Below are 13892 nucleotides of genomic sequence, written 5' to 3'. Positions count from 1 at the left end.
TAAATTAATAAATCAGTTGTGGTAAGGGTTAAGAAGGAGAGGTACAGGGTGCTAGGAAAGCATATAATGGGAGTGTCTGGCCTGGTTTAGGGAATCAGGAGAGGCTTCTAGAAGGAAGTGACATTTAAGCCAACACGTTATAGACAGCATTCCCAACCTCTTTCTCCTTTACTTACACCCTCTATCAAGGCTGCAAGAGTGAAATACTTACCTTCTCAGCCCCATTGCAGCTGGGGTTACTGTGGGACAATTGTGACTAATGAGATGCAAGCTGAAGTCTGTTGGCTCCACTGCCCTACTTCTTCCTGCCTTAAATGGGGATGAGCTGTCTAGAGCTGAGGCAGCCATTCTGTGACCCCAAGGAAACTCCAATTCATCCCATATACCAGCCCTGAGTCACAGAATCAATACCTGGAAACCAGCTGCCTCCAGACTTCTTGCTATGTGATTAAAATATGTCCGTTTTTGTTGAGACCATTATAACTTGCAGTCAAAAGCATTACTAATTGAAACAGGCCTCAAAGGTGAGTAAGTGTTAACCAAGCAAAGAGTGGCAAGAAGAGTGTTCAGGACGAAGAAACAGCAAGTGCAAAGGCCCTGGGGTGGGAAAGTCCACTGGAGGAATCCGGAGGTCAGGATGTGGGGAAGGAGAAGGAGGGTGGATGGGCATGAGCCTGGACGAGCAGATGGACCTTAGAGAACATGGCGAGTGGTTGGGACATTGCCAGGGACAACTGTAGCCGTCCAAAAGGATTTTAGACAAAGAAGCAATAGGAGACCAGATTTGCTTTCTAGAAACTCTCTCTCCAGCAGGTTATTTGAATTGATTGAAAGGCATCAAGGGAGGGACTAGAGGACCAAGGAGAATGTTACTGTAGTTGTGGAGGAGAGAACTATAGGGCCATTTGGCCTGGACGCCAATGGTGGTGGGGACAGAAGTGATCCCTCAGACATTGTCAAGTATCGGGCACACCTGCCCCTCGTTAAGAACCATTAGTTTGAAGATGCTGCATTTTGTTTTTCCTTTGAATTAGAAGGCCTTAGGAATGGCTCGAACCCCACAGCTCACTGAAGGCCTGGGACTTGCTTTTGCTTTTAGTTATTTACGTTACCTGCCCGACCCCTAAGGGTACCACGTTTGCTATCCCAGTAGTAGGTTTATGGCTATGGGTTCCAAGGACTAACCCCATCTTACTACCTGGATGCTTTAAAACTTGGCCGGTGGATACAGTGGGACCAGTGTCCCTCTGGACTACTCCAGCCAAGGACAGAAGATGTATCTGGATAGAGTCCAGATAGGACAGATGGATAGATGGGTGTTGGGATGAATGAATAGTGGGAGTGAGGGAGGAGTGGATGGAGCTTGAAAAAAATGATTTTCAGGAGTTTACCAGGATGAGGTCCCAGAAGCAGGAAAGATATGGAAGAAAACACAAATAGGATATATTGATGGCATATACAGGACTGAAAGGAGATGGACACTGGCTGTTTTGTTTTGTGTTTGAAACAGAAATTCTCTTGGGGAAAAAAAAAACACCCTCTGGTCCGTCAGTTTGTTTCTGCAAAACAAATAACAGGCTGCTTACAACCTCATTACAGAGGGAGCCCACACCCCCACCCTCAGCCTCCCAGTCCATTTGGAAGATCCGGACCAGTGAACCAAGAACCCAGAAAGGACACTGGGAGTGGGAAGAGGACAGAATCAAACACTCTCAAATAGCTATACAAAAGCTTGAGGTTCGAGGGGAAAAGTAATCATCCTGTAATTGACTGTTTACTAATGGAATCTATTAATTTATAGCCACAAAAGTATCAGCTAATTTGTGGTTAATGATGTTTAAAAGATAAACAACACAGATGAACTCCATGGAGCACAACCCCAGTTCTCTGGCATCTGTCTGCACAGACACTCTAGCTCTCAGTGAGGGAGAGGGAGGACAGCAGTTGGGGGGGCGGGGGGGTCAGTGGGGAGCGATTTGGTGGGGAGCAAAAGGAGCCTTGTTCACCTCTGCAGTTTCCTTTCAAATTGCACATCTTCCACTCCAGGTCCCAATATCATCCCTGCTGTGCCCCCACCGGCCACGTCAGCCCCACTCTGGGCCTTGGCTCTCGCTGTGCCTGGACCATCTTTTCTTCTCTTCCCCTGAATATCAGCACAGATTATTAGTAGCTACTGAATAACTATCCACTTCCTAGTACATCAGAGGGCAGCCTAGTGTTTCACATACATTATTGATCTCTAGGATTCCTCAAAATCCCCTACGAAGTTGGCCTCAGTCTCAGCCCCATTTTACAGGTAAGAAAACTGAGGCCTAGAAAGGTGAGTCAACTTGCCCAGTTTCATTGCAGATGCATGGTGGGTCGGACGCTGGAATCCAGTCTTTCTAATCCCAGAATCCAAGCTCCAGACCAGCATTTCCCAAACCTTACTCATTCTCGTGCCTATATTTTTGCCATTTCTGCAAACTACCTGTGGTAGTGGGGACGGGGGGTTGGGGGAAGTGGAGGGTCGGTGGGGATTTTATTTATGATCTTTCTTTAAATTATCTCCTCCCCCTTCTTTTTATTTATTTATTTTTTGGCTAGGTACAGTGAACTGTGATGGTGCATGACAAGATAGGGTTCCCAAAGCCCCTCCGCTTCTTCAGGGGGTATGGGATGGAAACTGTGGAGGTCAGGAGATTCTCAGTGTGTCAGGGGATCGATCTGGGGCAGGGACTACCCAGAAGCTGAGGGCCTCTCTTCCTCTTGTTGGGGCTGGTGGTCCAGGGGGTTCTTACTCCTTGGAGGCCATGTGTACCATAAGGTCCACCACCCTGTTGCTGTAGCCAAATTTATTGTCAGACCAGGAAACGAGCTTGACAAAGTGGTCACTGAGGGCAATGCCAGCCCCAGTCAAAGGTGGAGAAGTGGGTGTCACTGTTAAAGTCTCAGGAGACCACCTGGTCCTCAGTATAGCCCAGGATGCCCTTGAGGGGGCCCTCTGATGCCTGCTTCACCCCCTTCTTGATGTCATCATATTTGGCAGCTTTCTCCAGGCAGCAGGTCAGATCTACAACCAACACATCGGGAGTAGGGACACAGAAGGCCATGCCAGTGAACTTCCCATTCAGCTCAGGGAAGGCCTTGCCCACAGCCTTGGCAACACCAGTAGAGGCAGGGATGGCATTCTGGGCAGCCTCTCGGCCATCACGCCACAGCTTCCCAGAGGGGCCATCCACGGTCTTGGTGGCAGTGATGGCATGGACTATGGTCATGAGTCCCATGGATGACCTTGGCCAGGAAGGCTAAGCAATTGGTGGTGCAGCAGGCATTGCTGACAATCTTGAGGGAGTTGTCATGGTTCACACCCATCACATGGGGGCATCTGCAGAAGGGGCAGAAATGATGACCCTTTTGGATTTACCCTTCAAGTGAGCCCCAGCCTTCTCCATGGTAGTGAAGACTCCACAACATACTCAGCACCAGCATCTTCCCATTTGATGTTGTCAGGATCTTACTCCTGGAAGACGGAGATGGGCTTTCCATTGAGGACAAGCTTCCCGTTCTCTGCCTTGACTGTGCCTTTGAACTTGCCATGAGTAGAGTCATACTGGAACATGTAGACCATGTAGGTCAATGAAGGAGTCATTGATGGCGACAATATCCTCTTTGCCAGAGTTAAAAGCAGCCCTGGTGACCAGGCGCCCAATGCGGCCCATTCCGTTCACTGTGACCTTCACCATCGTGTCTCAGGGTTGTGGCTGGCACTGCGCAAGAAGAGCGGCTTCTTCAGAAGCAGAGAGCCCTTCTTTTTATTTTTTCATTGTAGCTTCATCCCCAGCAGTATTACCCGAGTCTGATAAGTTAAGAATATATTTGTTTCTAAGACAAATTTGGAATAAATACCTGACTACTAAATTACACACTTGTCGTGTCCTACCTTATAATCTTGTAAACCACCTGTGGTACAAGAACTATACACACTCTAAACATGTATCCCGAAAAGCCATAATCACATGGCAGGCATCCTGCGTACCCGGTCCCATTTGCTCCGTCAACCTTCCTGATACAGCCCACCCTCTGACAGGCACTGGGAGCCCGCCTGGACTCCTCCAGCCCACGGACATCCTTCCTTTTGTGGACAGAAAATTCATGTCATTAGCAAACCACAAAAAGACAGAATGAAAATAAGGGCATAGAATTTGTTTCCTTGAGAAGATTATAAGATCCTTGAGGATTAGAAGCAAACCTCTTCAATCTTGAAGGCTTCACTCTGTGGGAAACAGAGATGGAAGCTCACAGAAGGTGCCCAGGAAAGCCTGGGGGGGGAAGGGGTGCTGAGGGGGATACAGCACGGAGGTGTGGGGAGAGGTTATTGTCATGGCTGCGTTTGGGCCAGCCTGAATCCATATTCCTTCTGCCAACAATGCTCAGAATTCACCTGGGAGTGTCCCCTCCCTTCTCCCAGCCCAGCGCTCCAGGGCGGGCCTCCCCGACCTGGCCATAGGTGCTGGACAACCCCCACGCCATCGCGATTAGTTCAGAAATGGGGCCATGCCCCAAACTTGGCCAGGGAGTCAGGCCTAGGGCTTTTGTTCAAGCTTCTGGGGAAGGAGCAGCTCTGTCCTGTTGAGCTAGACTCTCAGAGGGTGTGGGCCTGGAGATCTGGGTGGTCCTCTTGCTGGGAGCCTGAGAATTTAAACCCCCGTGGAAGAGGCAGGCACGTGGAGAGGGGGCAGGGTTTGAGAACCTGGATCCAAACAATCCTGAAATAGGATCTAACGTCAGAATTTTCAGCCAATAAACCTCCCTTTGGCATAAGCCTTTTTGAATTGGATTTTCGGTTACTTGCAACCAAAACACCCTGGAGGAATCCTTGACTAGGGGTCAGGAGCCAGACTCTGAGTGTATCTCATGTGACCCTGGTGAGTCACTGCATCATGCATGACCCTACCTCAAAGGCACCTCCCACTCTCTCCTCCCCCAGCATTTCCTGTCCTGACCCAGCCCAGTGCCCCCTGACATTTCATTCTATGTTCATGACCTTGTTTGCTAGCCATCTGTCTCACTGCTGTCTGCCCAGTGCTCAGAACAGACCTGGCACACGGGAAGTCCTTGGTAAATATTTGTTGCATGGTCCTGCCTCAGTTTCTCCACCTGTGAAATTTGAGGGAAGTATAACATTTTCTCTCAGGATCTTTCTGCGAGGCTGTGCTTTGCTTCCATCGCAGCTTCCCAGACCTCTGAGAAGGTGGCACAAGGGTTTCTCCTGAAGGTGGAAGGAGTTTGTAGGACTGTCCTCGCTCTCTCCCTTCCTCTGCCTACACAAGTTCATTAACCAAGAAGTCCCTCTTGATGTCTAACCCAATCTTTCATGCTGCAACTCGAGTTCAACAGCCATTCCAAGGCCACTCAGAGCAGAGAAGAACCAGTTTAAAGTGACATGAAATCCTGTGAGAAAATAAAAGCTCAAAGATGCCTGCATTTTCTTCCACTACAAAGAAACCCTTGTTTCCTTCTCATGGCCAGTTTCTGACTTTGCACAAAGTTCCTTTCTTGCCTGCACCTAGGAACAAAGCTCTTCTGGAGATGCGGATGCAAAGATGAGAATAAAATAAATAAACTGTCTGTTTAATCATTCCTATTGTCAAAACAATGGCTAAGCCAGAATACCTCTGCTCTGATTCATCCCGACTGACCCCCTTCAGAGGGAGCGGGCAGGAGGCAGGAGAGTCAACATTTCTCAGCCCATTTTCCAGATGAGCTCAGAGGAAGGGGGAGGCTCTGCAGTGAACACGCCACAGTAAACAACGGAAACCGCTTCTTTTCCCAGGTCAGGCCACCTCCTAGTTTAAAGGAAGGCCCCCACCACCCAGGACGCAGGCTTAGCCTCCGTTCATTCATTCACTCACTCACTCACTCTCTCATTCAGAGGATAAAAAGCATAGCCTGAGCACCTCCCTGGGCCCTTGCTCAGTATCCTCGGGGCTCCTTTCCCCACCCCCAGCCCTCTGAGGGAGGATGTGCAGGAATTATCTGTCCCTTGACTGGATGGGGAGGTTTAACGAGTTAATTGTTTAAAGTATTTTTCCTAGCTTATTCTTTGTCTTTTAATTGTACTTGTGGTGTTTTGTGACGTCCTGGAATTTTTAATGTTTGTATGGATGAGTCTTTTTGTTTTTCTTTGGAGTGTCTGGTCTTACATGCCTAGAGAGGATTCAATAGGGAGTGGTTTTTAGGGCCCTACTTAAGGTCATAGGTCATGAGCAGGTAGGGGTGAAGGGGGAAGATCCTCGTCATTCCTTCACTTTATAAATGAGGAAACTGAGGCTCCACTGTGAGTGCACAGCGGGGCTGAAGTCGGCAGTCCCGACTCCCTGCCCAGTGCTCTCTGCTATGTAACTAGTTAAGAATAAAAATCAGGAAAAGACAGAGGGCTCTTGGCCACCTGGAGTGCATTGCCCAGTGGCTGTCACGGCCCCTCCAAAACTGAAAGGGCACTCTGTCCACCCTACACATGCAATGCCAATGAGTTCTCTGGACATCTGTCCAACTGTCCAAGGCGGCAATGAGCCCCCAGATCATCCCCCCGAAGGCCTTTCTAGTGTGAGGGCAGATACCACAAAGGAAAAGACAAAATGGTTGAACATGAACATGAAAGATTCCTGGACATCGACACCCACAGCTGATTCAATTAAAAGACACAAGACAACTAGGGAAGAAATTTCCAACATTGATGACAACGTATTAAGACTCTTAAAACATACACAGCTCACCAGAGCAACGCAGAAAAGTGAGCGACAAATCACAGCAGTGGAGATGCCAATGGGCAGCTCACTGGGGACAAATGGTTCAATTCATCAGTAATCAAATCAACCGAAGTGAAAACTGCAGTGAGATCACGTTGCATGCCTTTCAGAGCAGTGATATTAAAAAGAACGGAAACACGGCATCAGCAAGATGGGGGGAGACCGCAACCCACAGACTACTGGGGGACATAAAGGACTCGGCTTTTCCCAATCTTGTGACACATATTAAACTCCTGCCGAAACCGGTTTGGCTCAGTGGATAGAGCGTTGGCCTGCGGACTGAGGGGTCCCGGGTTCGATTCCGGTCAAGGGCATGTACCTGGGTTGCGGGCACATCCCCAGTGGGAAATGTGCAGGAGGCAGCTGATCGATGTTTCTCTCTCATCGATGTTTCTAACTCTCTATCTCTCTCCCTTCCTCTCTGTAAAAAATCAATAAAATATATATTAAAAAAAAAAAAAAATAAACTCCTCAGAAATGTGTGGTTTTGTTCCAGCGCTCTCATGTCAAAGGAATTATTTAGGAACTATGTATAAGGAAGGAAATGTATTCCCATCCATTTATATGGGAGAAGTTGGCAGCAGCCCTATGCTCGGCGTTAAGGAGTCCGTGAGGTCTACTCCCGCACAGACATACGACGGGACAGGAGGGAGTCACGGAGAAGAATGATGCTTCACCAAAGATGCCAGCATACAGTCAATTTAAAAATCTGGATACAAAGCAATATGTATGTACACAGCATTCTAGTGCTACAAAAACACACACGCACGTGAATACACGTGCACAGAAATCAATCCGGAAAAAACATGCACCAAACGGCCAGACTGCTTTTCTCCAGGAGAATGACTTATTTGTTTGCTTGTTTTTCTCTGTTTCGATTGGTCGGTGTCAGGACTGGCAAGGGTGGGGAGAGCATGGGAGAGAAGACACTCACATTCCGTCGGAAGCGTTATTTGTCATAGACTTTCCAGACTACTACGACAGTTCTTACCAACCGTCTTAGTATGTGTGACCCATCACACCAGTCATTTTACTTCCAGGAATTCACCCTAAGGAAATAATCAGAGATGTGTGCAAAGGCTTATGTACAAGGATATCCACTGTAGAGTTATTCACAATAGCAGAAAGTTGGAATCGGCCTACATATTCAACAATGGAGAATTGTTTCAAGAAGCTGGTCTGCTTTCCTAGTGAAGGGCTATGCAATCAGTTACAGTGATGTCGAATACTGAATGAGATAACAAAATGTTCTAGATATAAAGAAAAAATATTTAAAATGGCAAGGACTGTTTGATAGCAATACTGTAAAATACTACACACACTAAATTATAAGCACTACACAAGAAGCTGAAGGAGAGAGTGTGGGCAGTGATAATCACTGCCTGACGGGATTCTGGGTTTGGTTTTTTTCTTTGTGTTTTCCTACATTTTGCAATTTGAGTACAATAAACCTGTTACTCTCACAACCATATTTTTTATATATTTTTTTTATTGATTTCAGAGAGGAAGGGAGAGGGAGAGAGAGCTAGAAACATCAATGATGAGAGAGAATCATTAATTGGCTGCTTCCTGCACACTCCTTACTGGGGATCGAGCCCTCTCTACCCAGGCATGTGCCCTTGACCAGAATAGAACCCGGGACCCTTCAGTCTGCAGACCGACATTCTATCCACTGAGCCAAACCAGCTATGGCACAACCATATATTTTTAAGAGGGGTGGGGGGGATTCAAGGAACTTTTACACTAAAACAAGCTAGTCATTGGTGTCTGTAAATTCCAATTTCTCAGCCAGGCTGCTCGGTGTTGACAATTGCATAGCTGCCACGGGAATCAGAGGCCAGGTTCAGGATTAAAATATGTCCCTCTGGACATCCTCTCAGTGCCACCTAGAACAGATCCTGCCCTCAAAGCCATACCCGGCCAGTCCATAAACCTTTCGAGGGCTGTTTTGAATCTTTAGGGATGGACTGTGGTCGAATGCAGCTGGGGCTGGCCGTGGCGGACACTTGCTCAATCATCTCTGTTGTGTAATGATGAAGAATTCGTCCTATTCTCAGAAACCCATTGTCAGGACAGGACGGAGGTTTCCAAATAGCATTCTGGAGCTCGTCCTGCTTTCCTCTGGGGTCAAGCAAGCCATGCGCTCAGGATAATTAAAGTCACAGAAAGCCTGCGACTGCTTGCCTTGGTCTGCCTTTATGTCTGGGAGAGTCCTGGTCAGACAACTAGATTTTAAATCTGCCTGCACCTCACTGCTGCTGAGGACCACGAAGGGCAGGCTGCAAGTGGAGACGCTCCAAACGAGGGAGTACATGACTCATCCATGATCACGCTCGGCCAGGGGAGAGGGGGAGGAGGCCCGGCAGGAAGACCCAGACCCGGGGGCCTGGTCAGGGAGTCAGGGGACAATTGGGCATCTCCCTGAAGAAAGGAGCTCTCCCTAGCAGCTGCCTTATATACTGGACTTGGGGGGAGAACTGTGGGCTCACCACAGCTCAGGGTCCTACCAGGCCAGCTCCTGGGCATGTGGACCCTGCCTGCAGCACCCCGTCTGTGTCAAGCCTCTGCTCAGTGTTGCATGTGCAATGATTAGCAAACTCAGACAGACACAGTCAGACCCCTGCTCAGCTGGCACGTACCCAGCATCCCATCCTCCACTGTGACAACCACAAATGTCTCCAGACATTGCCAAATGTCCCCTGAGGGAGGGAGGAAAACTGCCCCTGGCCTGGTGGCCTCTGCTTGGGACAGCACCGACCTAACAGGAGAGAGAGGCAATGCGATGAGCAACGCGACATGCCGGGGCAAGTGCTAGGGTGGGGGACATGCGGGCAGTGTGACATTAGGAGGAACAGCTCACCGAGGCCAGTCCAGGCAAACATCTCAAAGGAGGAGAGTCTCAGCCAAGACCTTTCTCAAGGGGACATCCCACACACAGATCGATGGTTGAGCCAAGAGCCCCAGTTTTCCTGCCTGTGAAATGGGACAGAAATATCCAACCTACCAGCCCCGGCCGGTAGCTCAGTTGGTCAGAACATTATCCCGACACACCAAGCTTGTGGATTCAATCCCACCAATGAATGCACAAATAAGTGGAACAAATCGATGTTTCTCTCTCTCCCTCTCTCTTTGTAAAAAAAATAAATCAATCAATAAGTTTTGTCCCACTGGTGTGGTTCAGTAGTTGAGCAATGCCATATGAACAAGAAGGTCATGGTTCGATTCCTGGTCAGGGCACATGCCTGGGCTTTGGCTCGATCCCCACTGGGGGGCGGGCAGGAGGCAGCTGATCAATGATTCTCTCTCATTATTGATGTTTTTATCTCTCTCCCTCTCCCTTCCTCTCTGAAATCAATAAAAATATTTTTAAAAAATAAATAAAAATTTTAAATGTCCATTCTTCCTACCCTGCACCTCTGCATCAGGGGGTAGGGGGCAAGGCTTAAGGCTCACACTCAATTTAGGATGTTAATATGATCAGTAACAACTAAAGGCGTGCTTTAACCCTTTGTACGCCATAAGCGTCTATAGACGCAATTAAATTTAAAATATCGTGGCATGTGGGGATGGTTTCCATTTTGAACGCGTGGCAGTTAACTGCTTAAACAAGACGCATCAGCGCCGTCATTCTCACTTCTACACACTCTCTTCTCTGCTTCCTTCAAAGTTCCAGGACCTCATTCCTATGAGGGCCAAGGAAGCACCAGGACCCCCCAGACTAGAGCGTTTCTGAGCCACTACTGCTCATTAGCTGTGTGACCTTGGAGAAGTTAAGCTCTCTGAGCTGTCACCTCATCTGTGGGACCAAGTCAACAAGGTTACCTACCGTAGAGGGCTGTTGTAGAATTAAAAGGAGAAAAGTATACACAGCTCTGCTCAGAACACCAGGCAAGTAATAGCAGCTCAACCAGCATCAGTCCTTACTGTCTGACTTAAGCCAACTTCCATGCAGCTTATTCATTCACTCTGCAGTCATTTATTGACCACTCACTGTGTCCAGTGCTATTTTAGGCACTCAGGGTTTCCTAAACAGTAGGTTTCTTAAAAATAGAGGTTTACTTGCTGGGGTGGATCAGAAAATGCACAAGCAGAGAGAGAAATACATCAAGTAATTTCAAGTGTGTCATGAGAGAAATAAAAATAAAACAGGGCCATGAGAAAGTGGCAGGGCAAGGGGTGGTCAGGAGCCTCCTGAAGAGGTAACCTCCGACCTGTGGATGGAAGGTGGGCCTGCCTTACAAAGACCTGGGGAACATCTCTTGGAAGGAGCCCAAGAGGGCACACGCCTGTTGTGCATCGGGAAGGGCAACAGGGGCCGATGTGGCTGCAGCAGTTGGGGGAGGCGAAGAAATGAAGTCAGTGAAGTGGATGAAACCAGCCTAGGCAGGGCCCTACCATCCGACTGCTAACAGCTGACACTTACTGAGTGTGCACACCCACCCAGCTTAAAAGCCTTCGCTCATTTCATCCTCAGGACAACCCTGTTAGGAAGGTACGACCATCGGATTGGTCTGCTCTGCCGATTAGGAAACTGAGGCCTGGAGAGGGTAAGTGTCTTGGCAAGGGTCACTCGATCAGTACAGGATGGAAGAAAATGAGTCTCTGGACTCCTGTTAAATATAGAACAGAGCAACAGGAAGCCACTGGAAGGTCCTTGTGCCCCCAGTGTCTCCCCCAAACAGGCTGAGCCTTTAACTAGCAGATGTGCGAGCTGGTGGTGGACAAGGCTGGCATTCGCCATCCCCCCTCCATGGCCCCCAGACCTGAGCTGGCTGACAAGTAGGGTCACAGCCAGGTGACTGCACAGTGACACGCCTTCAAAGTTATGTCTGCAATTGGGCTTGAGAGCCCAGGATCCTTGGCCTCCTGCTCAAAAGGGCAAATGCATTGGAGTCAGTGAGTTGCATGTAAACCCAGAGGCTCCAGTCCCTGGAACCAGAAAATCAGGGTGGAGAGAACCAGTTAGAGTCCTAGTCCGGACCTGGGCCTGCATCTACCGCCTCCAGCAGAAAAGATAACAGCACCAGCCGCCTCCCTTGACCTGAGGCCCCACGTGGCAGAGGGACAGGGAGGGAGAAGCCCAGCGCATTCTCTGCCTTCCCTGCTGTTCTGTTCAGACAAAACTGAAGTTTGTAGGGGGAAAGGTAACAAAAACAAGATCTCACGCCTGTCAGAGCCAACCGGGGTGGATGCAGGTGCTGCGCTGGAGAAGGGGAAGCGCACAGGTGTGACTTGCCGAGGAAGTGGAAGTCAAAGGCCCTGGTGAATGTGGAGGTGTGGGGACTGGATACCCTCCCTGAGCACCTCTCTCTAGGGCGCAGGGCCTCAGTTTCTGCACGTGCATAATACACTTACTTAACACATGCCAGTGACTTGGGCTATATTAGTCCCTTTAGTCCTAACAGCAATTCTGCCAGACAAGTCTTTTTTATTTCGCTTGTAGTTGAGAAAATTCAGTATTCAAAAATTTAGGGTTCGGCTCCAGCTCAGGTGGCTGTGGAACCCACTTGCTTAGCAAACACCTGCTCTGGACCCCGGCCTCAGCGGCACGGGCAGCACCTGGACACGGGCTGGGTGGCAGTGGGCCTGGTCCTCGGGCCGCGCCTGCTATTGCATTTACAGGCTGACTGGGGCCAGGGGCTATGGCTGCATCCCGCCTGGTCCACAGAAGACTTAACCCAGGGGTGGGCAAACTTTTTGACTCAAGGGCCACAATGGGTTCTTAAACTGGACAGGAGGGCCGGAACAAAAGCATGGATGGAGTGTTTGTGTGAACTAATATAAATTCAAAGTAAACATCATTACATAAAAGGGTACGGTCTTTTTTTTTTTTTTTAGTTTTATTCATTTCAAACGGGCCGGATCCGGCCCGCGGGCCATAGTTTGCCCACGGCTGACTTAACCGATGGTTCATCTGATGATGTCCTAGATCAGTGGTTCTCCACCTTCTGGCCCTTTAAATACAGTTCCTCATGTTGTGACCCAACCATAAAATTATTTTCGTTGCTACTTCATAACTGTAATGTTGCTACTGTTATGAATCATAATGTAAATATCTGATATGCAGGATGGTCTTAGGCGACCCCTGTGAAAGGGTCTTCGACCACCAAAGGGGTCGCGACCCACAGGTTGAGAACCGCTGCCCTAGATGCTGAGCCACTTGAGGAACTGCTTCATCTGCTTGAGTCAACCGAACATCCTATAATTATTGAAAAAGCTTTGGTCACTCTGAGTAGCAATGTGGGCTCTTCAGCTAAGCACATCATTCTTCGTGAATTGGATGGTATTCCCATTATTGGAAGCAAAATCGGCGATCCCAACCACAGCAATAAAGAGAAGGCTTTAAAGGCACGGAGTCACTTGAGTGTGGATGTTGAAAATAAATGAAGATAAAGGTACACGTCAGTCAAGTCTGTGAGGATGTCTTCTCCGGTCCCCTGAACTCCCCGTGCAGCTGGCGGGCTGAGATGGTTAACTAATATGACAGTTACCAACAACCACCAGCACACGCTGAACAGTTACATTACAGGCTAGTTCCAAGTGTTGCTTACAGGAAACAGAGGCACCAAGGTTCAGGTTTTGAAACTGCTGTTAAATGTGTCTGAAAATGCGGCCAGGACAGAGGACTGCTTGGTATCCAGGTGGGTTCCTCATCCCTTTCCCTCTAGGATGGCCATGTAGCAAAGGGGATTCTTCTTCGAGGTCTGACACTCTTTCAGGACGTAAGTAACTGTCTCAAAAAGGAAGGCCATTTAGCTATTCAGCCTACTGTCACTAAAGTTCACTGTTTTTCCTGTTATATGGAGAAGAACGGGCCCAGGAAATGGGAGTGTTGGTTATCACCACGATGCGGACGTGAAGGCAAAGGTAACAATCATACCCAAACTCTAACTGGTAGGTTGTATATTTCCAAAGAGTAATGCAGCCTGGAAGTAATGCGTGTACATTTCTTTTTCATCTTTACAAAAAGATTCTCTCAGCTGCTGAATTTAAACAGCAAATATCAGATTTCGTCATTTATACCACTATAACTTGCCATGGTCTTCTGGTTTATTTTGGACAATTTTATTGATACCAAATGAATATAACAGCTGGTCTGGA

At 48.4% G+C, this 13892-nt stretch overlaps 2 pseudogenes; one reads left to right on the top strand and one right to left on the bottom strand.

The window, feature by feature from the left end:
* Positions 1 to 2776: 2776 nt before the first annotated feature.
* LOC102422298 lies at positions 2777 to 3725 on the bottom strand (annotated as a pseudogene).
* A 7768-nt stretch (positions 3726 to 11493) lies between these two features.
* Positions 11494 to 13682, top strand: LOC102432448 (annotated as a pseudogene).
* Positions 13683 to 13892: the final 210 nt, after the last annotated feature.

This window comes from Myotis lucifugus, unplaced genomic scaffold (assembly GCF_000147115.1).
Source record: "Myotis lucifugus unplaced genomic scaffold, Myoluc2.0 scaffold_155, whole genome shotgun sequence".
NCBI classification, from domain to species: Eukaryota; Metazoa; Chordata; class Mammalia; order Chiroptera; family Vespertilionidae; genus Myotis; species Myotis lucifugus.
The sequence above is the reverse complement of the archived record's forward strand: the minus strand, read 5'-3'. Positions and strand labels throughout refer to the sequence as shown.